Source organism: Ambystoma mexicanum, chromosome 2p, assembly GCF_040938575.1.
Source record: "Ambystoma mexicanum isolate Mex_15411 chromosome 2p, UKY_AmexF1_1, whole genome shotgun sequence".
Taxonomy (NCBI): Eukaryota; Metazoa; Chordata; class Amphibia; order Caudata; family Ambystomatidae; genus Ambystoma; species Ambystoma mexicanum.
The window spans coordinates 472289600-472310657 of NC_090923.1; the positions used below are offsets into that span (position 1 = coordinate 472289600).

The 21058-nt window shown below is 47.6% G+C and overlaps 1 protein-coding gene across 2 annotated transcripts in view; it reads left to right on the forward strand.

Annotated features, from left to right (window-relative positions):
• The first annotated feature begins 228 nt into the window (after positions 1-228).
• Positions 229-21058, forward strand: part of LOC138566485 (cyclin-dependent kinase 17-like) — a 1557968-nt gene continuing 1537138 nt past the window's right edge. For both annotated transcript variants that reach the window (XM_069643847.1, XM_069643850.1), the window contains exon 1: positions 229-365. The gene's annotated coding sequence lies outside the window, so the exon portion shown is untranslated. The remainder of the gene's footprint in view (positions 366-21058) is intronic.

Sequence of the window (21058 nt, forward strand, 5' to 3'; positions counted from 1 at the left end):
AGTGGATGGGACGGGTGATCGATTCCAGAACCGGAATAGTATCTGTACATGACATTGACGTGTTCCTTTCGCCCCCAATAACAGTGAACAGTGCGAGTCTGTGTAAGTCCCGCTTGCCGTGCTATTTCATGCAGTACACCGAAAATACAAGCAGAGGGAGCCTGTGCGGCTGGGTTGAGTTGTCTGAAGTGCACCGTAATGAGCCGCAGAGGGCGATCACGGAACAGCGGCGACGATATACCGGCTTCAGCGTCCCGCACCGCCTTCCTGCGCGACTTCTGCCCACTCTCCTCCCCAGTGTCAGGGTGCTATGGAGGAAGAGGCCTGACCGCGGCGCACAGGCCGGCCCGTCTCTCTGCGTACAGGTAAGAGCCTCTCACGCTGGCTTTCGGAGCAGCAGCAGCCTACAGTTGCTGCCCACGGTGCAAGGCCTTCTGGGAGGGCTGCCCCTCACAGGCCTGTACGGGAGGGGGTAAAGGTGGTGGGATGACCACTTTGGACGTGGGTTGGCCTGCACGACACTTCTCGCCATTGTACACAGGTGAGCGCGAGTTGTACGTGGTCAGACGTGCCCCTTGCACGGTTCCCCCTTCAGCCCACAGCCGGTGGTGGCCTGCGCGCACTGTACTCGGGATTCTTTCACTCCCCGCCCACCTCCAGCCCTCCCATCATCACTTAGGCAGCAGAGGCGCTGCGCAGCGGTTGGTCAAGTCTGTTCCGGAAGCACAGTCGCCCTCGCAGCCCCTATGTGACATGATAGTCTCTACCCTTCACACGGGCGTTCTCGCCACCCCCTTTAGTCTCTTTTACTGTAGCTCCAGTTCCACTTCTGGTTAAGGTTACAGAACTTTTACTTCGGACCACCCGTCCCTCCCACCGGCCCAGTGTTTACCATTGGCTCTTCTTGCGGCACGCCACTCCTGGGCACATTGCACTGATACCTTCCTTCTTCCAGATTAGGGGCAGCCCTTCCCTCTTAGGCCGTCAATATACCGACCCACAGTGGGGAGATTCCAACAACTCCCTCTATTTCTCCAACCTGTTCAGATTGGAAACCAATGACCATATTACTGAACACCTATGGGGCTCTGCCCACCTTCCCCCGCTGAGAACCCTTTTCTTTGTTGTTGGATTTTTTGACACATAGCAAAAAGTGAGGTTACACCGTTCCATTTTCTTTGCATGCTGTTGGATAGTTCGTGTCCAAGGTGACCCCACCCCCTCCTTACAGTCCATCTTGTCTGTACATTTTCAAAAACCCGGGTCACTCCTGACCATGCCTGGGGAAACGCTGCCGGCCTGTTTGTTTTTGGAGCTGCCAGCCCTACCACCCGCTTGTAAATATCACGAATGCACCCCATTGGATTCTATTAACTTTGATCATATGGTATGTCATTTGAACATATGAGCAAGCAATCGAGCTTATCACCTTTCTAGGTGGAAGTGATTCATTCGAGAGCACGTTTTGCAGAAGAAATGGATAGTTTAACCTCAGCATATATAATATCTCAGCAACCACCCCCTAATCTGCTTTGCTACCGTGAAGCTTTCTTTCTTGTGAACTGTTACTCAACTTTAAAGATTTCAATATTGCTCATCACTGCATTAGCAACAGTACAGTTTATGTAAATGGCTTTAAAGCCAATTATGCTTTATCTCCTGAAGCATTGACAATGCGTGCAGTCTCATTTTGTGAAGTACTGTGTTGTAATGTGGCTTGGAGATTAGCAGTGTGTGTGATGTCATCAGCTGGTGGAATGTTTGTGTCAGAGTGTTCGGCTGGATGACGGTTAGTGAAAGAAAAAGCTGAGAAGATGGGTGTGGGGTGAGCCCGGTGTTTCCCTAATAATGTTGTCACCTGTGTCCCCTACCATCCCCATGTTACTGATGGAGTACAGGACAAGGACAATAAAGCGCCATAAACTTACCTTTGGTATCTGGACGTCCACTTTGTTACACTGGCGGCGAGGATGGGATGGTAGGTGGATTGCTTTCCATCGGCGATGCTGGGAGGGGGTGCAGCACTTGTCGAACACCACCCCCGTGAGGTCCCACCCAGGCGGGCCTGTATCCAGTTGGCCCGTTGTACCGAGTTTGTTGCCCCCAGCGAGACCGTGCCAAGAACACCTTGTTTGTCAGAGGGGCAGCGTTGGCTCTGCTGCCGTTCTATGTTGGGCAGGCCAGTCGTATTGGCGGTGGCGGTGTTGAGGAGCCGCCGGATTGCTGGCGCCCCTCTCACCATGAAGAGTGAGAGGTTCCTGTGTGCGGAAGGTGTCGGGCGCGTGGTGCCGTCCTGGACTATGGGGCCTGTTGTCATTTGGAGTCAATTAAGCCAATTGTCCTGATGGTGGCGGTGTTGTGGAACCGACGGTCGGTGAGGAGGGAGCAGCTTCTGGGTGCGCTATGTGTCAGGAGCGGTGCCGCTCAGGAGTATGAGTCCTGCCGTTGCTGTCTCCTACGGACTATCAGTGCCGTGCGGTGGCGTGGCGCGGACTTCCATTATCATTCAGGTGGTTGGAGTCAGGTTTGGTCCAGTAGGGCCGCGCAGCGAAGTTTGCTCCTCGAAGCTGGCCCCTCCTGTCCTTGTAATTTTGCGAAGCGGGCTCTTCCATAGCTTCGGCTGCTTAAAGGTGCCGGCGATTGCTTCCTGCAGAGAGCATTTCGCCTGCGGTGCTCTGGAAGAGGCCCACGCAAATGCTTCAGACAATTATGATGTGCGCCCGTCTGTCAGGCGGAGTTAGTAGCAGCTCCGGAGATGTAGCAGGGACAGCGATTCCATGCATACTGGTTGCGTCACAGTTGGGGGAAAGGCGTTCCAGTGGGTCACGTGGCAATAGTCGTTGTTTCCTGCGGTTCAAGCCTCGTTCCCAGCGGGTCGGAAAGAAGCAGGAACATTCCTGTGTTGGTGCTTACCACTGGGATTAGAACACGCCGGGAGCGTGTACCACTGAGTTTGATCTGGTTTTTGTTGGGTGACCAGTTCATGCCTGTCATTCCGTTGGAGCTGGAGTTGTTGGAGCATTCTTCTTGTAACGTTCGCTGATTCTGTACTGGGCAAAATTGAGTTGGAACTTGCCTGGTGTACGCCGTGGATATGGGACTTTGGTCAGGTTAGTGTATCGGGCCGAGTGAGTGAGCATGGGTGCAGATTACATGTTGTGGCCCATTTTGTCTTACAGGTACCTAGCGCCCTCATTTAAGTCCTGGGGGGGGGTCCTGTGTTAGGTTTTGAAGGCCGTTGGTTGTTCCCTGTGGTGTCTATTGTTGTTGCCTTTTGTGGGACAATAGAACCCTTTGTAGGCGGGTTGAGTTTTTTTCCGTTTTCATCTCGCAGGTGAGGGTGCAATGTATCAACATTCTGTAAGTTAATGTACTGCTACTGTTGTTTCATCTAAGGGGTGGAACGTTGTTCCAGTGTAACGTTAACCTCATGGAGTGTGGACTGAAATTAAAACTGAGTTATGATTATAAATGCATTGATGTGACCTCTGTCATATGGAACATTGACTTCCTTGCACCATTTGACATTGTTCATGCCAGCAATCCATGTCGGATTCCATATGGGAGTTATATTATCTATTCTGAGTGACATTTCTTAATTTTTCCGTGCATTGATTCAATGTTTTCGCATGTGGTTTATAGTGTCTGTATCAAATTTTTGTGTTTTATGCAATGTCATCTGTATATCATATTGCATGCTTGGTGTTATCAGTGTTAGTGTGTGAGGTGGTGTATAGGTGCATGTAAAATGGTTTGGTGCGCGTGTGGTTGTGTGTTTATGACTGTATTGGGTTCTTAGTGCCTGGTACTAGTGCCAGGGTTGGTCGCTATGCCTGTGTGACAGTGCATGTTGAGCTGTTTGACAGTAGGTGTTCCATGTGTATGAGTACAGAGTGCTTGGTGTGCCTGTTCTCAGTGTGTTGTTCTGTTTGTGTAGTGCCTGGTCTAGTGCTGGGGTAGGTCACTATGCTTTGTGGTGTATCTCAGGGCAGTGTTTTTCTGTGGTTCCATAGTTCCTGGTTTGGCTCCAGGGTAGGTCGCTATGGTGTTTTGGTCTCAGTAGTGCATTATCTCTGCGTGTTGTGGTTGGAGTTGATGTGGTGTTGTTGTGGACATAGTGCCAGGTGCAATATCAGGGTAGGTCACTATGGGTTGTTGTTCTTAGGGCAGCATTTGCTGTTGTGTGTACATAGCGTTAGGTTAAATTTCAGTTTGGTCGCTATGCCTGAGTATATAATTGAATTTCCTTTTGTTTTGCAGCGCTTAGTCTAGGGGCCTAGGTAGGTCGCTATGTTTATGTTTTTATTTGGCTTTGCCAGTGTTCCCATGGTACCTGGTTTGGACTTGGGTAGGTTGCTATGTTGGATCTGGTTGCACAGTTTACATCCTGATTCCTAGTTTGGTAAATCACATGTCTGGCTCCCCCCTTTTTTCCTTTACTAACATATCTAGGCTACATGGTTTTCTTCAGTAACAGTCAGGAACTAAACATTGAAAAGGTACTATATTTGTACACTTATCCTTCAAGTATGTTCTTACAGTAATACCCTTAGGGTCCAGTCACATCATATGAAACATATACATAGAAGAAGACACAGACTTGAAAGACAGCAATCCTTTCTGTGCATGAAGATAATTAGTAGGGTTATCGGCTCTTTCTGATCTGTTGGTTTATTATTACTGTACATTCCCTGAATATGTTCATATTTGTATACATTGTACTCACAGTACTTCCCTTTATTACTGTACTTTCTCTGAATATGCTCATATTTGTATACATTGTACTCACAGTACTTTCCTTAGGGTCCAGTCATATCAAGTGATACATATACATAGGGGAAGTAGCAGCTTTGAAACAGCAATCATTTCTCTGCATAAAGATAATCAGTCCCGTTATGAACACTTTCTGGTACTACTGCTGCTTTTTTGCTGAGTTCACTTTCCCTGTATATATGTGTTGTTGTCTCTTTGTGTTTTGTCTGTAATAATGTAATTATGTAGTAAGTGGGTTTTAGCAGCTACTTATTACATGTTTCACAGTACGCAAAACTCTAATAAGAAAGCAGTTATCATGAATATTGCACCTCCATCATGTATACTGCACACAATGCCTATGTTTCTACACGCTTAGCTTAGTATACTGAATAGAACTTCATAATAGAATGCTATTTGTATCAATGCATTGCTTAATGCACTAATTGGCTCATGATATTTATTCCAGTGATCCTTGACACTTTTTTGTCAACATTATAATAAGAATCCCTTGTACAGACTTTTCATGAAAAGTAAATGCACATGTGATGTCATCAGTGACATTTGTGATGTCATCTTTGATGTCCTGGGTGTTAGTCTTAGCAGTGCACGGTGGTGGCGTGAGTTATGGTTGCTTAGCTTACCATAACTGGTGAATTTCAAGGGTTTTTCGATTTTACTTCGAACCATAACGTCCCGTTAACAATATTTTTTTAACTAAAGTTCATCGGTTTCTAGTAGTGGCACGTAACCATAATGTAAAGTAACATCTGACTTCATTGCACACCTTGCAGAGAATGCCACATGACCATATGCTGGCGCAAAGCACGGTGACATGTCCGAGAATCCGTACACACTTAACAATAAGAGGTATGCCTTGTGGACAATGTGGAAATACATTTTTTACTGATGTAGGAACTTCCACCTTCAACATTTCCCTTGCACAGCTCCAACACTTATTCGTAGTTAGACATTAACAATGTAGTACACAGTACATACTTTTAGCAAAAGTACTATTTATCTGAAAACGACATGAGCTAAGGGCATCCCTCCTCCCCAACAAACAGTACCACTGCTGTAATGAAGGAGCATGAGAAACGCTGCCCCTACCTTACAAATAACACACTCACAACATTTTCCCCCGTCCATCTACCCACGCCATATTACTGTTTGGTGCCTCGATGCTCATTTCAGTCCGCAACTTTCCTTCTTAGCTGTCCTTCCAAAAAAAAAAGCTATCCGTAAACAAAGTAAATGTTCCTTTAAGAACCACCTTTTACAGTTTAAAAACATTTTTAAAAAATTGCATACACTCCATCTACTTTATATTTCTCAGTAAAGAACATAGACGCAATAAGATTTTTCAACATTTCCAATTGCAGTTTGTTTTATGCTAATGAGAATATTGTAGTGTTTGTCCTCCGTTCCAGGGACTGGAATGGGGAATAAAGGGCCAGCAGGCCAAGTTATCAGGCCAATCGAAGCGAGAGTGCATAACGCGATCTCTGGATCATTACCCCCCCTTTCCGCCCCTACAATGGGGGATGAATGCCATTAACAACCTAGATTTGCAAAGCAGTAACGTTTGCTACTAAAAAAGAGGATTTGTCGTTGTAACCCGAGACGCCCGTGGCGTCCTGGATTAGAAAACAAAATCCTTTTCCAAGATGGCCACCATAGATAGGGAAGTCGGTTGTTCCATACATGGACCCTCTTCGCTTTCCATTGCAGCCTGCAAAAAGCAAACCCTGTTAACATATTACCACACGCACTTTTTTCCCTCCCTTTCAAATGTATCCTAATGTCGAACAACTTTACCACAAAGCCAGTCCCAGGTGGACATGGCCACTGTAATTTTACCACAAAGCCAGTCCCAGGTGGACATGGCCACTGTAATCCTATCTTTTCTCCCTTCTGGTCATGGCCAGTAGCCACATTGTGCGGATCATGACCTTATACCATGACCCCGACATTCTGCCCACTCCCCATGGCTGCAGCCTACCCCTCAGTCAATAAACGTATACGGCTAGGTTTTTTAACTACATTACGACACTCGTGTAATACAAAAACACACCCACATCTTGTCACATAACCAACCCTACTGATATTGTACATGTTTTTTGGATGACGTTCCTCTCCAGCGTAGCCAAATGCGCCCATAAACACCTACATGCCGTGACGCAGAACCTGAAAATGAACACGTAGCAACGTACAACGTAGCATGTTACATTTTGAAATAAACTGGTTTTTAAAAGAAAACATTAACATTTTAGAATTTGTAAAGTACTTTTATTTCACAATAAAAGGTCCGAGACCATCGGACTATTCCCATTTTCAATCAAATAGTAACTTTGTTTCTTCGGTCTTCATTGAAAATGTTAATCGTGAGACGCACGTTGTTCTTTTCGCATACATAAAGTATTTGTTTTCGATAAAGCTACCGCTTTGGTCGCACAGTGATTTCCAAGACGTCGGCATGAACTTCGGCCTACACCACAATAAAATATGTTATGTTACTCCTAATGGCCACTACAGCGTATGGACAGATGGGGCCAGGCCGCTTGTCCCACAAAACAGTGACGGTTAGGCAGCCGGTCACGAGTACGTGCATCTGGCGTGCAAAGAAGCCATCACTTGGCATCTGGAATCCATGGCAATCGCAGTACGGCAGAATGTAGCAGAAAATACGTATCAAAACCCAACCTTTACCAAACAATTTAAAAAAAGAGAAGAAAAACGTGGAAACTGATACACAAATTGATGTGGTCATACATGACATTTTAAAGAAATATTCGCGTTGAACATGGATGAATCTAGTGATATCCTACAAACGCTGAAAATCTGCACTCTCCATAAGTAAAAAAAAAAATTACAACTACACAGAAAGATAGTACCTCAGTTACATTGCCAAAATTATTGTTCTGGTAGTAAAAAATTAAAACTTGTTCTGGTGTAGAGTCGCCAAAAGTAAACTTGCACAATATTTACTGTCTCCATTGTCTTCGTTAAACTTAGACAGCAATGTACTTGCACCAAAGATTCTTCTTGAACTAATATTACATGTGTCTTAGAAACGTTTTGAATACATAACCTTATCAAATGGTATTTTTTCCAAACTTTCACTCCCTGCATTCTTATTGAATTTTCCCTTTCGCTCAAGGTCAAAAAACATTTGACCCTTATGGGTTCAGTCGGATGCGTGGGCCTACTGAGCTTGCAACCAAAAAAGCAAAGCAAGGGACCTTCACTCAGAAAGAAAATACATTCTGACTTTGCAACAACATATCTGAATGCATTCATGAGAACTGCTACTTCCATACACTTGCAGACCTGCTGCTTCCATCAAACAGTGCAGGTGGCTGCCTCAGATATGAAACTCTAGGATGCCAGTCTGACTGAAATATTATTTTAAATACATTGTAACACAGACACAGTAAATCTTTGCCTGTACTTAATGGACACTATATTGAGCAGCAACTTCCAATTTACCGTATGACTTTGGTGACAAGAAAACACCACTTTTTGACTTCCTGCTGCCGCATCCCATCCCAGCCTCATTAACCCTCACCTTCCGAAACAGTATTTCCTAAGTTTAATAAGTGCAATGGTGTGTTTTATATGTGTTAGCGGCGATGTCCGCGTACACCAAAACACGAATGAAAGATGGCGGGCACAGTGAAAGAATCTGACGCACTTCACGCTGTTCAACATCCAATCATTGAAGGCGTCACATGTCTGCGGACATGACGCTATGGATTAGCCAATCGGTATCTTGTCTGCGGAGCGAACAAGGAAGTGTGTCCGCGGAGAGGACATAGATATCACTAATTTTTTGAGACCTACTTTTTCATTGTTTAAAAAAAAAACTACTGGACGGATTGGCACCAAATTTACAAAAGCGCTTTCGGGACCGAGCTCCTGCTCCTGCCGCAAATTTGGTGAAAATCCGTCCAGCGGTTTGGGCTGTAGGCGTGCGCAACGTTTTTTCCCCCCCATTCAGTCTATGGGGAAAAAGACGTTTTGGGACTCCCCCTATAACTTTTCCCCCCCTGGACCAAACATCACCAAACTTTGCAAAACAATTAACAGTGGCCCATATACTTTTTTTTTTTGCAAAGTCTGGTGTGGATTCGTCCAGGGGGAGCGGAGTTATAAGCCGCCCAAAAAGTGCTCTTCCTATGGAAACAACAACTTCACCATAACTACACGGCCACTAACGTGGCCGTGTAATATATACATTTCTTTGTATTTTTAGAATCCGTAGCGCCCATTACCTGGCAAATCTAACACAATACTTAGCTAGTACCCTTGTACTTAGGAGCTGACTACTCGGTAGGCGGAAGCCGGCATCGGGAGAAGGCCCAAGGGAAAAGGCCCTGTTCCTCCCCAGTGAGCCCCACTCAGCTGCACCTGCTCGCCTAGAAGGGTGAGAGGGCCGGAGCCCTCCCCTGCCCCACACAGGCATCCAGCCGCACATGCCCTCGTGCTGCCTGACCTACACGAAGCAGCATCCACGGAAGCCACAGCATTGGTGAGGTGATTTCTTTGCTAATCAGCCTCATTTCACCTTCATTGAGCCTGCCCTACGAGCCTTGCTACCAACCAGAGCCCCACCTGTGTACCTGCACACATCCTCTGCGACGATCCGCCATTTTGTCCGATTCTTGCGGCCTGACCTCAAAATGGCGGGCGCAGCGCGGCCCGAAAACGAGGCTGACTTTGGTTGCTAAGCAACCTGACTTCTCTTCAGCCAATCCCCTACACCGGTAGGCGGAAGCCGGCATCGGGAGAAGGCCCAAGGGAAAAGGCCCTGTTCCTCCCCAGTGAGCCCCACTCAGCTGCACCTGCTCGCCTAGAAGGGTGAGAGGGCCGGAGCCCTCCCCTGCCCCACACAGGCATCCAGCCGCACATGCCCTCGTGCTGCCTGACCTACACGAAGCAGCATCCACGGAAGCCACAGCATTGGTGAGGTGATTTCTTTGCTAATCAGCCTCATTTCACCTTCATTGAGCCTGCCCTACGAGCCTTGCTACCAACCAGAGCCCCACCTGTGTACCTGCACACATCCTCTGCGACGATCCGCCATTTTGTCCGATTCTTGCGGCCTGACCTCAAAATGGCGGGCGCAGCGCGGCCCGAAAATGAGGCTGACTTTGGTTGCTAAGCAACCTGACTTCTCTTCAGCCAATCCCCTACACCGGTAGGCGGAAGCCGGCATCGGGAGAAGGCCCAAGGGAAAAGGCCCTGTTCCTCCCCAGTGAGCCCCACTCAGCTGCACCTGCTCGCCTAGAAGGGTGAGAGGGCCGGAGCCCTCCCCTGCCCCACACAGGCATCCAGCCGCACATGCCCTCGTGCTGCCTGACCTACACGAAGCAGCATCCACGGAAGCCACAGCATTGGTAAGGTGATTTCTTTGCTAATCAGCCTCATTTCACCTTCATTGAGCCTGCCCTACGAGCCTTGCTACCAACCAGAGCCCCACCTGTGTACCTGCACACATCCTCTTCGACGATCCGCCATTTTGTCCGATTCTTGCGGCCTGACCTCAAAATGGCGGGCGCAGCGCGGCCCGAAAACGAGGCTGACTTTGGTTGCTAAGCAACCTGACTTCTCTTCAGCCAATCCCCTACACCGGTAGGCGGAAGCCGGCATCGGGAGAAGGCCCAAGGGAAAAGGCCCTGTTCCTCCCCTGTTCGCCCCGGGACGCCAGGACTAGACTACCAGTTTATGCCAGGTAGCAGACCTGTTTAGACCACCTCTTACACCGTTTGGATGCCCCATACAGCTATCGCACCTCCAACCTGGAGTAACGATCGGCACAAACACTAACTTTGAGCGCCGCTCCACACAGACGGTAAGCTGCGTATTAAGACCGGCACGGCCTACAAAATTTAGCTTTGCTATACCCTCATCGTTACTGCCTATCGTTCTCTAAGCGCAAGTCTATCTGGGTAAAGCGCATGCTTATTAAGAAACATAACGTCGCATACTCTCATGAACAATCCACTTGCTCTTAATGATAAACCTCACCTGATTGACACATGTCCTGTATGCATGTGCACAACCCTAATGTGATGGCAATGTGCGAATGTACTCACTGCTCGTAATCAGACAAAACCTACCCGCTGAGGTGTATTTGCTAAAGGAGCATGACCTACCAACATTCGATCACTGTGATATCTGCATAGTATGATGTATTATATTATGGCTAAGACTTATCAAACAACTATTGTCACGACACACGGATCAGCCAGTGGTCCCACTAGACCCTATATCTATTGTCATTGACTCTAGGCTCTCCTACCCAAACCCAGGCGATGCCTAACTCCTATTCAGCCTACGCACTACTGTGTACTTTGATGCTGCTACACTACATTAGGTGTTGTGCCCTATGGTCACCTACATGACCACATTTGATTGACTTGTACTGTGCATTATGGTCACCTACATGACCACATTTGATTGACTTGTACTGTGCATTATGGTCGCCTACAAGACCACATTGGATTGATTTGTGTTGTGCCTTATGGTCGCCTACATGACCACATTTGATTGACTTGTGCCGTGCATTATGGTCGCCTACATGACCACATTGGATTGACTTGTGTTGTGCCTTATGTCGCCTACAAGACCATATTTGACTGATTTGTGTTGTGCCTTATGGTCGCCTTTATACCTTATTTGCAACCCTTGCTTACTAGCAACACTGCCCACATCATGTATTGGTGCCTATCTACTGTCATTCACCTACTGTATATCTACACTAGATGTTGGACTAGTCAACCTAATCCACTTCCCTATCAAGACACTTACACCTGCTTACTCACGTTAACCACCACCCCGTGGCCCATCACCATGACACCTGCTAAGCTGTATTCGAATGATCCAGCACTCTGGATACGCCACTTTGCTACCAGCCCACACCTAACCAACCTTGTACTACGGCCATTAGAAACACTAGATTGAACTCTAGATCTAGCCTACCCACCTTCCCATGTACCCACCACCCCAGCATCTTATCCAGAAACTCTAGATTAAGAGTCTGCAGCATGAAACATTCGCATACTGGCCACAACCCTGCCAACTTGACCACTGACTCAGCCAAGTCAGCCCTTACCCATTTACACGACCTACCTGTACCACTTGAAAAATCTTCCCATAAAGACAAGCCCATTAAAGCAGCTTTGGTGAATGCTAGGTCTCTTCCTGCCCATGCTCTCGACATCGCTGACCTTTTATCCCACGAAAAGCTCGACTTCCTCGCAGTCACGGAAACCTGGCTCAATGCTGCCTCCGGCCCATCCCTGGCCCTTGCTATACCCAATGATTACACCATTATTAGATGCGACAGAAACTCCACTCAAACGAAGGGAGGTGGACTTGCCTTCATATTCAGAAACACACTCGACATCAAAGTCATCCAGGACGCTCAAATCCCCTCAGCTGAATCCTTGTCCATTAAGCTACCGCTATCACCTAACCACACGGCATCTCTACACCTTATTTACCGACCACCAGGTCCCATCTCCTCCTTTATAGAGGACATCGCATCACTCATAACCATAGACACCAAACCCAACTCTCAAACGATTTTACTTGGAGACTTTAACCTTGGTTTCAATGACCCTAAAGACACTAACGCCCATGACCTAGCTAATACCCTATCGGATTTGGGTCACACGCACATTATTCACGAGCCTACTCACATCAAAGGCAGAACACTGGACTGGATCACTCACCTCAACTGCCCTATTGACCTCCTATCCAATGACCCATGCATTTGGTCTGATCATCACATAATAACCTTCTCTATCAAAGCCAATACACCTCACCCGGCGCCTATCATCGCCCCAGCCACCAGCACGAGAAATAAGAAAGACATCACACCTGACAGACTCTTACCTATACTACTCCCCATCCTGAACAATATCGACCCAGAGGTCGACCCTACAGTCCTAGTGGACATCTACAACCAGGCTATACTTAAAGCACTGAACACCATTGCCCCTCTAAAATTGCGGAAACCCAAACCACAGCGTCACCTCAACACTTGGTTCACGCCACAACTAAGAGAATTACGCAAAGCTAAGAGAACCGCAGAGGCACACTGGAAGAAACATCCCACAGCTTCCAATAAGACTGAACTAACCCTTGCCTCCTCTAGTTACAAAGAAGCCATCTTTATTGCTAAAAAGGACACATATAACAAAAGGATTATACAAGCGGAATCCAACACAAAGGAACTCTTTAAGATTCTGAAAGAACTTGAATCCCCCATTGCCCCCATAGACAAATGTGTTACAGATGCACTATGGTGTAGTAATATTCAGAAGGCCTTATTAGATAAAATAGCTCGCCTACAATCTAAAATCAACGCAAAAAAATCCCTGCTACTTGCTGACCCGGACTACAAACAAATACCTAACAAATCACCTACCGTTAAATCAACTTCTAAACCTTTCAGCTTCTCACCCCTCTCTATCTGGGAAGTAAAAAACATCATCAGGAAACTTAAGCCATCTAACTGCCAAGGTGATGCCTGCCCTGCCCCGATCATCAAAGCTGCAGCACACGACTTGGCACCATTCATAACCAACCTCATCAATGCCTCCTTCAAAACTGGAGTAGTGCCTGATAACCTAAAAGATGCGTGGGTCATCCCACTCCTAAAAAAACCTACTCTTGATCCAGCCAACCCGTCTAACTATAGACCGATAACAACTGTACCTTTCTTATTAAAAATATTGGATAGAGCAGCCTACTTACAAATACAGGCCTACTTAGAATCAAACAATCTCCTAGGACTTAGGCAGTCAGGTTTCCGACCGAGACACGGCACGGAAACTGCATTAATAGATCTCACTACCCAGATCCAAATCCTGAAAGACAATGGTAAACTTGCACTCCTCTTATTGCTTGATCTGTCAGCAGCTTTTGACCTGGTCAACCATCAAACACTCTGTCACCACTTGAAAACTGCAGCACACTTCTCAGACGCAGCCACAGCCTGGATCAGCTCCTTCTTGGAGAACAGAACCATGAGGGTCTTCTCTCCCACTGATTCTGCTGAACCCTCTCCAGTACCCTGCGGAGTCCCGCAAGGCTCTTGCGTGTCCCCGACACTCTATAATATATTCACAAAGCCCCTCTTTGATATCCTTGACTATCTGGGTGTCACGTATACCAATTACGCGGACGACACCCAGATACTCATTCCTATCTCAGGGAACTACGAAACAGACAGCATAACCCTTAATGAAATCTACTCAGTAATTCAAGCTTGGATGGCACTTCACGGACTATGTCTCAATGACGAAAAAACCGAGTTGATCATCCTTGGCACTCACGCCAAACTCAAAAAGCTCAATCCTGCATTTAACTCCTTCACCATTGATGGCAACCTCATCCCCGTGTCAAATAACACCAAAACCCTTGGGGTCTACATCGATGCCACCTTATCCTTTTCCAAACAAACTAATGCAGTAGCATCATCAGCCGCTTACACCTGTAAGTTGATCACTGCATGTAGGCCATTCATCTCCTCACCCAATTGCATTACTCTTGCCAGAGCATTAGTCCTTTCCAAGATAGACTATTGTAATGCCCTTTACTTAGGTACTAGCTACAAGAATATCAACAAACTACAAGTAATCCAAAATAATGCCATTAGAGCTGCCCTCAACATCCCCAAAAAAATGCACAGTCAAGCATAGAATATCCCTTAAAACTCTTGCCCTCACACATAAAGCTAGGGCCAACCTTGCACCAGCCTACCTCACCAACCAACTTACACCTCACACTTCATCAAGACCACTTAGAGCTGCACAAGCTAACACTATGTCCATACCGAGATTTAAACTTCACAACTCGGGTGGGGCTAGCTTCCCTGTACAAGCCTCCAAATTATGGAACACAATACCTGCACTTTTGCGAGCAGAACCGTCATTTAACCTTTTTAAACACAACACCAAGTGCTGGCTTCACAACATGGACTCTATGACAGCCTAACTGCCTGATCCTATCATGATCAACTGTCACTGTACACTCTTGTAATTAATATAATTATACTAGACTATGTATATATGCATTTGCATGACTAAGTTTGTACCCATCTGTAACTGCAATGTAACGTTAACCCTACTGAATGTCTTCAACTGCAACTGTAACCAGATCTAACTTATGCGCCCGTATGCCCTTGGGCCTGGCCGCGCTTTATAAATAAATAAAATACAAATACAAAATACATGTGTATGTACTGTGCATGACGTATGTGACTCTTTGGGAACATAGGCACAATTAACATAGTCATGAGATAATTAAGGGTCCACTAGTGTTGTATGATCATTTTACTTAATAAATGATAAAGTAGGTTACGCAGTATAGTCTATTGTTTGCAGGACATTTCCCAAGCATATTTGTGTGTCATAAAAGCAATAACAATGGTGGTTAAACCATAGAATAAACAGGCCTAAAAAGAAGCTTGCAGAGATTATAATCATTGTGTGTTTATATACAGGTTTTATCGGTGCCGGGAAAGCAATTTGTAAGCCCACATTCATTGCCCTTCACTCTGCACTACATGCTCAGTCTAAACTCAGGGGGCAGAACATTCCATTTGCTACGCATGTTAATGGAAAATTACAAAGATATAACTGCGTCCTTCTTTGTGGTCAAGAACTGCCCATGTTTCTCTTCCCAGCCCCCCTCTTAGCTCTGGCCCTTGAGGTGCAGGACTTATGCCTTTCCGAATAAATGTTGTTTGTGTGCTCTCTTGGTCTGTCATATCTTTATATAATTATTCAAAATGGCCACAGTATATATATTTCTGAGGCTTGTGGAATCTGCTTAGATCACATGCTGTGCATAGGCCGACATCTAGTGGAAGCTGCGGAGTATTACAGTTTGTTTTTCGAAACTCGAAAATGAGCGTCGACACAGGGCGTGCCAGTAATACTATCCCTAGTGTGACGTCCACTGTACCCAAGATCCCTCACGCGTTTAGGATCCTCAGATTGTTTTTTTCCGCCATACTGGTCGGAAGCATTTTGCGGAGTCCCCTGGCCTTAGCCATACTTTTGCTAGAAATTAAAAATAATAATCTATTGACATCCTTCCCCACCCCAACGTTGAACTTCGACACTCGACGCCAGCTGGAGAAGAAATCGACCGTCGGCTGCTGCACGACGGATTTGGGCCTCGGAAGGCCGCTGGCCTCGGCCCGGGCCTTGGAAGGCCTCTGGCCTCGGCCCTGCAAGCAGGGAGAGTGGGGGGTGGTACATACTCTACACTCTTGGTATATAGGTACACCTTATACATTTCCTACACTTAACAGCCCGCTGCCTCAAGGTGCATATGGAGGGTACCCCTTTTCAATTCTGCCCCAAGTGCAATCGCAAATACCCTTGGGTCGACAGGCACGCCACGTGCAATCTCTGCTTGCCGAGGGACCACCCCGAAGCGAACTGCAGAGCGTGTAGTAGGTTTAAACCTAAGACACTTAAGGACCGTTCAACGAAGCGTTGGGCCCACCACGCCAGGCAGGCGGCCATGTCAGCGGAGGGCGCCTTCAGCGATGGCAGCGACGCCTTACTTTAGGACGGCGAGGGAATTACGGCGTCGAAAGACAGCCGAGCGCAGGTCCCCGACCTGGGAAGGTCGTCCGGCAGGGCGGCTATGGGGAAGACCCCCGGCGACACAAGCGCTTCACATACTACACACACTAAACACACTAAGTCCAACCGAGACTCGACGATGTCGAGTTCTTGGAAAGAGGCACAAACAGAACGGTCCGACTCGGTGTCCTCTGGGTGCTCTCGATCAAGATCGCGGCATGACTCCAGGCAATCATCCACTCTTGCCAAGAGTGCCTCGCTCCCTAGGCTAACAGAAGTTCGATCGTCGGAAGACGAAGACGACTTCCACCCCCAGGCCGCACTCCAGGAGTCGGAGCCCGCAGTTAAAACCAGCGAGGCCCCATGCTTGAAGGACAGGGACACCACCCCTGATCCTCGACGCCAGGCGTCGAAAAACTCCGGAGCCACTAAAGGACAGGGAAAACATTTTTCCATGCACGGGGAGGGGGGAAAACAGCAGAAGAAACTACCTTTGCATTCTTCCACACCTGTGAAACACTCCACTCCCCCTAAACAGACAGACAAAACCAGGTCTGCTGATATGTCTACAACCAGCAAAGCTACTCAAGATAAATCCCATAGACTTGCTGAGAGAGTCATTCCCAGTTCCAAAAAATGGTCCAGTGAAGACATAGATAGGGTCATGTCAAGAATGTCTTCTTTGGCTGATTTTTATAATAAAAATCCAGAACATTTCCTCTAGTATGATCCACAAGGGGCGACACCCCCAGGCTCTACTGATCCTATCCCCCCGAGTAAAAAGCCCCGGTTTAAAACTCTGATGAGGTCAGAATCCTTCTAGGTACAACCATACGCAAGACCATACTCACGGTATCAAGGAGAGGCTTCCTTTGGTGAGGACCAAGAATTTGGTATGATAGAAGAGCAAACCGGGACGGGCTACTATGGGGATGATGAGGACCAGGAAGTAGAAGAGGAGGACCCAGAAACATACAGAGTAGATTCCCCGGTAGAGAACGAAGCCCCGGTTGCCGACTCCCCAGTCGATAACCAACCCCTCCTAAATCAGGTTCTCGCTCGCGCAGCAGAACATTTCCACATTGACACCCACGGTGTCCAGGAGGAAAGGGACTTCGCAGAAGAGTTAGTGGGAGAAAGGAGGCCTGTTGCCCAGACCATCCCTATCCTTAAGTCCATTCAGCAGAGAATAGATCCGTCCCTGGTGAACCCGAACCTCACCAGAACAGTCAACCCCAGGGTTGAAAAACTTTTCAGGGTGGCCCAGTCTGACCCTCTCTATATAAGAGGACATCTGAAGCCAGACTCCCTAGTTGTCACCAACACTCGTAAGAGGGCTGGAACACCCTTGTCATCGTCTGAAGCTCCTCCCGACAAGGAGAGCAACAAACTATACGATTTCGGCAGGAAAGTAGCCTCAACGTCCGCCTATCAAGCAAGGATTGCTAACTCCACCACCCTGTTGGCCAGCTACAACTGCCATCAGTGGGAAGAAGTCGCGGCACTCATAGCCTCTGCTCCTGAACCTTTAAAGGGCCAGTTAGCTCGGATTTCCGCAGAGGGTAGAGCCGTGTCTGGTTGCATTTCGAAAGCAACCTTCGACGCCGCTGACAACGCAGGCAGATTGATAGCGGAGGGCACTGTTATCAAAAGACATGCGTGGTTACGGCAGTCTGGTTTTAAGGCAGAAACCCAGGCATCATTGTTGGACAAACCGGTGGAAACCGATCTGTTGTTTGGTAAGGCGGTCGAAGACGCACTGAAAAATGCCAAGGACGAATACCAAACACTCCAGTCCCTTGGCCAGTTAACCAATAAATCCCCAGAGAGGGAATAGTAATTGTCGCCCACGCGGCCAAAATTCCCAGAGAGGATCTAACTATTCCCAGGGGCAGGGTACACAGTGGAACAACAACCAACAGTCTACCCAGGGTTACGGCAGGGGTAATGGGAGAGGTCGTGGTAAAGGCAGAGGCAGCCCCAGCAAGGGAGGCGGCACGCCTCCACCAAAGCAGTGACGCTCAGTTCAGGGTCCCTTCTCACGCATTTCCAACTTCACCCAGGCTTGGGAAGGGATCACATCAGACAGATGGGTGCTGTCAACAGTATCCACAGGATATTGTATAGAGCTACTGCAGCGTACCCAGAACCATCCTCCACGACAAAGAGTACACTCCTTAGAACATCAGAAGATTCTCCTCGAGAAGATCGCCATTCTGCTAGAAAAGGACGCGATAGAACTCGTCCCGGGACACCAGGTAAACAAGGGTATTTATTCAACTTACTTCCTTGTGCCAAAGAAAGATTTGACAATGCGCCCAGTATTGGACTTATGGCCTGCCAACAAGTATGTCAAGCCCCAAAAATTTCGTATGACCACGCTACAAGAGGTAATCCCCCTCCTAAAAAAGGGGGATTACATGGCAACCTTGGATATGAAAGATGCTTATTTTCATATTTCCATGTTCCCAGCGCACAGAAAGTATTTGCGCTTCAAGGTGGACAGTCGACACTACCAATTCAAGGTACTGCCCTTCGGGATAGCTTCAGCACCAAGGGTATTCACCAAGGTACTGGCGGTGGCGGCTGCACACCTACGCAGGGAGGCAATCCCAGTGTACCCTTATCTGGACGACTGGCTCATAACTGGGGAAACCCCAGGAATTTGCAGGACAAACATTCAAAGGACTATCGACCTCCTCCACGAGTTAGGCTTCTCAATCAACGAGAAAAAGTCAAGCCTGGTGCCAAGCACCTCAAAACAATTCCTAGGAGCAATCCTAGATACCCAAGAGGGGTTGACCTTTCCTTCAGAAGAAAGAATTCGGAATATACTACTGCAAATTCCGCATTATCAGTCCGGTCAACAAATAACGGTAAGCAAAGCAATGCGTTTACTGGGCATGATGGCGTCATGTATTTACCTGGTCCCCCATGCGCGCCTGCGCATGCGTCCCATGCAGGAATGGTTAGCGAAACAGTGGTCTTAGGCAAGTGGTCAGTGGGACGATCTAGTGGTCGTTTCGCCAACACTGGTACAAAGCCTTCACTGGTGGACAAGAGAGAATCTCGCACAGGGGAAACCCTTTTACGATCCCGAAGTACAGGCAGTAGTCACTACAGATGCATGTCTGATGGGGTGGGGAGCTCCCCATCTCCACCACACAGCTCAGGGTCTCTGGTCTCACTCAGTGGCCAAGAACCACATCAACCTGCTAGAGCTTCTGGCAGTATTCAGAGCGCTTCAGGCGTTCAAGCCCCACCTACTAAACCTGTCAGTGCAAATCCGGACGGACAGCACAACAGCCATGTTCTACCTGAACAAGCAAGGAGGGACTCGCTCGCCAAATCTGTCCAAGCTTGCCCAGAAAATCTGGATATGGGCACTCAAACGGAACATCTTCCTGTCATCACAACATGTTCCAGGGGAGCTCAATTCCCTAGCGGATGCTCTGAGCAGAGACTCCCTCCCAGAGGAACACGAATGGGTTCTACATAGAGAGGTCGTAGAAGATATAATAATAATAATAATAATAATTAGGCTTTTATATAGCGCTACAAACCCTCAGGTATCTGAGCGCTGCTTATTATTACCCACGGTGTGTGGTGCTCATTTATCGACCTCGGAAGGATGAAAGGCTGAGTTTGGCCCCGCCGGGATTCGAACCTGCGTTTGACAGGCTCTGCACGGGTGTCAAAGCGGGCGCTCTACTCGCTGTGCCACTTGACCGGCACCTCTCAGTGGGGTTTCCCCACTATAGACTTATTCGCCACAAGCGAAAACAAACAATGCCCAGGATTTGCATCCAGGTTCCCCCAACCAGACTCCCAGGGGAACGCCCTGTGGATGAACTGGTCAGGGATGTTTGCGTATGCTTTTCCACCAACTCCTCTCATCAGGAAAGTGGTGAACAAGATGAACAGAGAGTCGATGACGCTCGTCCTAGTTGCTCCCATGTGGGCAAGACAACTGTGGTTCCCACACCTACGCAGGATGGCGGTGTGCGAGCCCATCAAACTTCCATCCTGGTACAACCTACTGTCCCAGCACGAAGGTCAAACAGTGCACCAGCAACCCAACTCAATGAACCTGGTAGCATGGCTCCTGAGGTCATAGAGTTTGGACATCTCAATTTGCCACAGAGGTGTATGGACATCCTAAAGGAATCTAGGAAACCAAACACAAGGCACTGTTACTTTGACAAGTGGAAGAGGTTCGTTATCTGGTGCCAGAGTAGACAAATCAACCCGGTTGATTGCACTCCTTCCACTATTGTTACATACATGCTCCACCTGCTAGATGCAGGATTGGTTTTTAACTCACTGAAAGTACACCTGGCAGCCCTGTCGGCTTACACCACTTCCCATAGCAAGGTTTCGTGGTGGAAAGTACCAGTAGTTAAAGCCTTCATGGAAGGAGTAAAGAGACTTCACCCTCCTATTTCAAACCCACCACCAGGGTGGGACCTTAATGTGGTGCAAGCAAAGCTCATCGGCCTCCCTTTCGAACCCATGCATAAAAGCGGTCTCAAACACCTGACTTATAAAACGGCCTTCTTAGTAGCTATTACCTCCTATAAGAAGGATCAGTGAAATTCAGGCTCTGTCAGTGCAGGATCCCTTCTTTACTGTCCATAAAGACAAACTGGTTTTACGCACACACCCTAGGTTCTCACCTAAATTTATATCAAAAT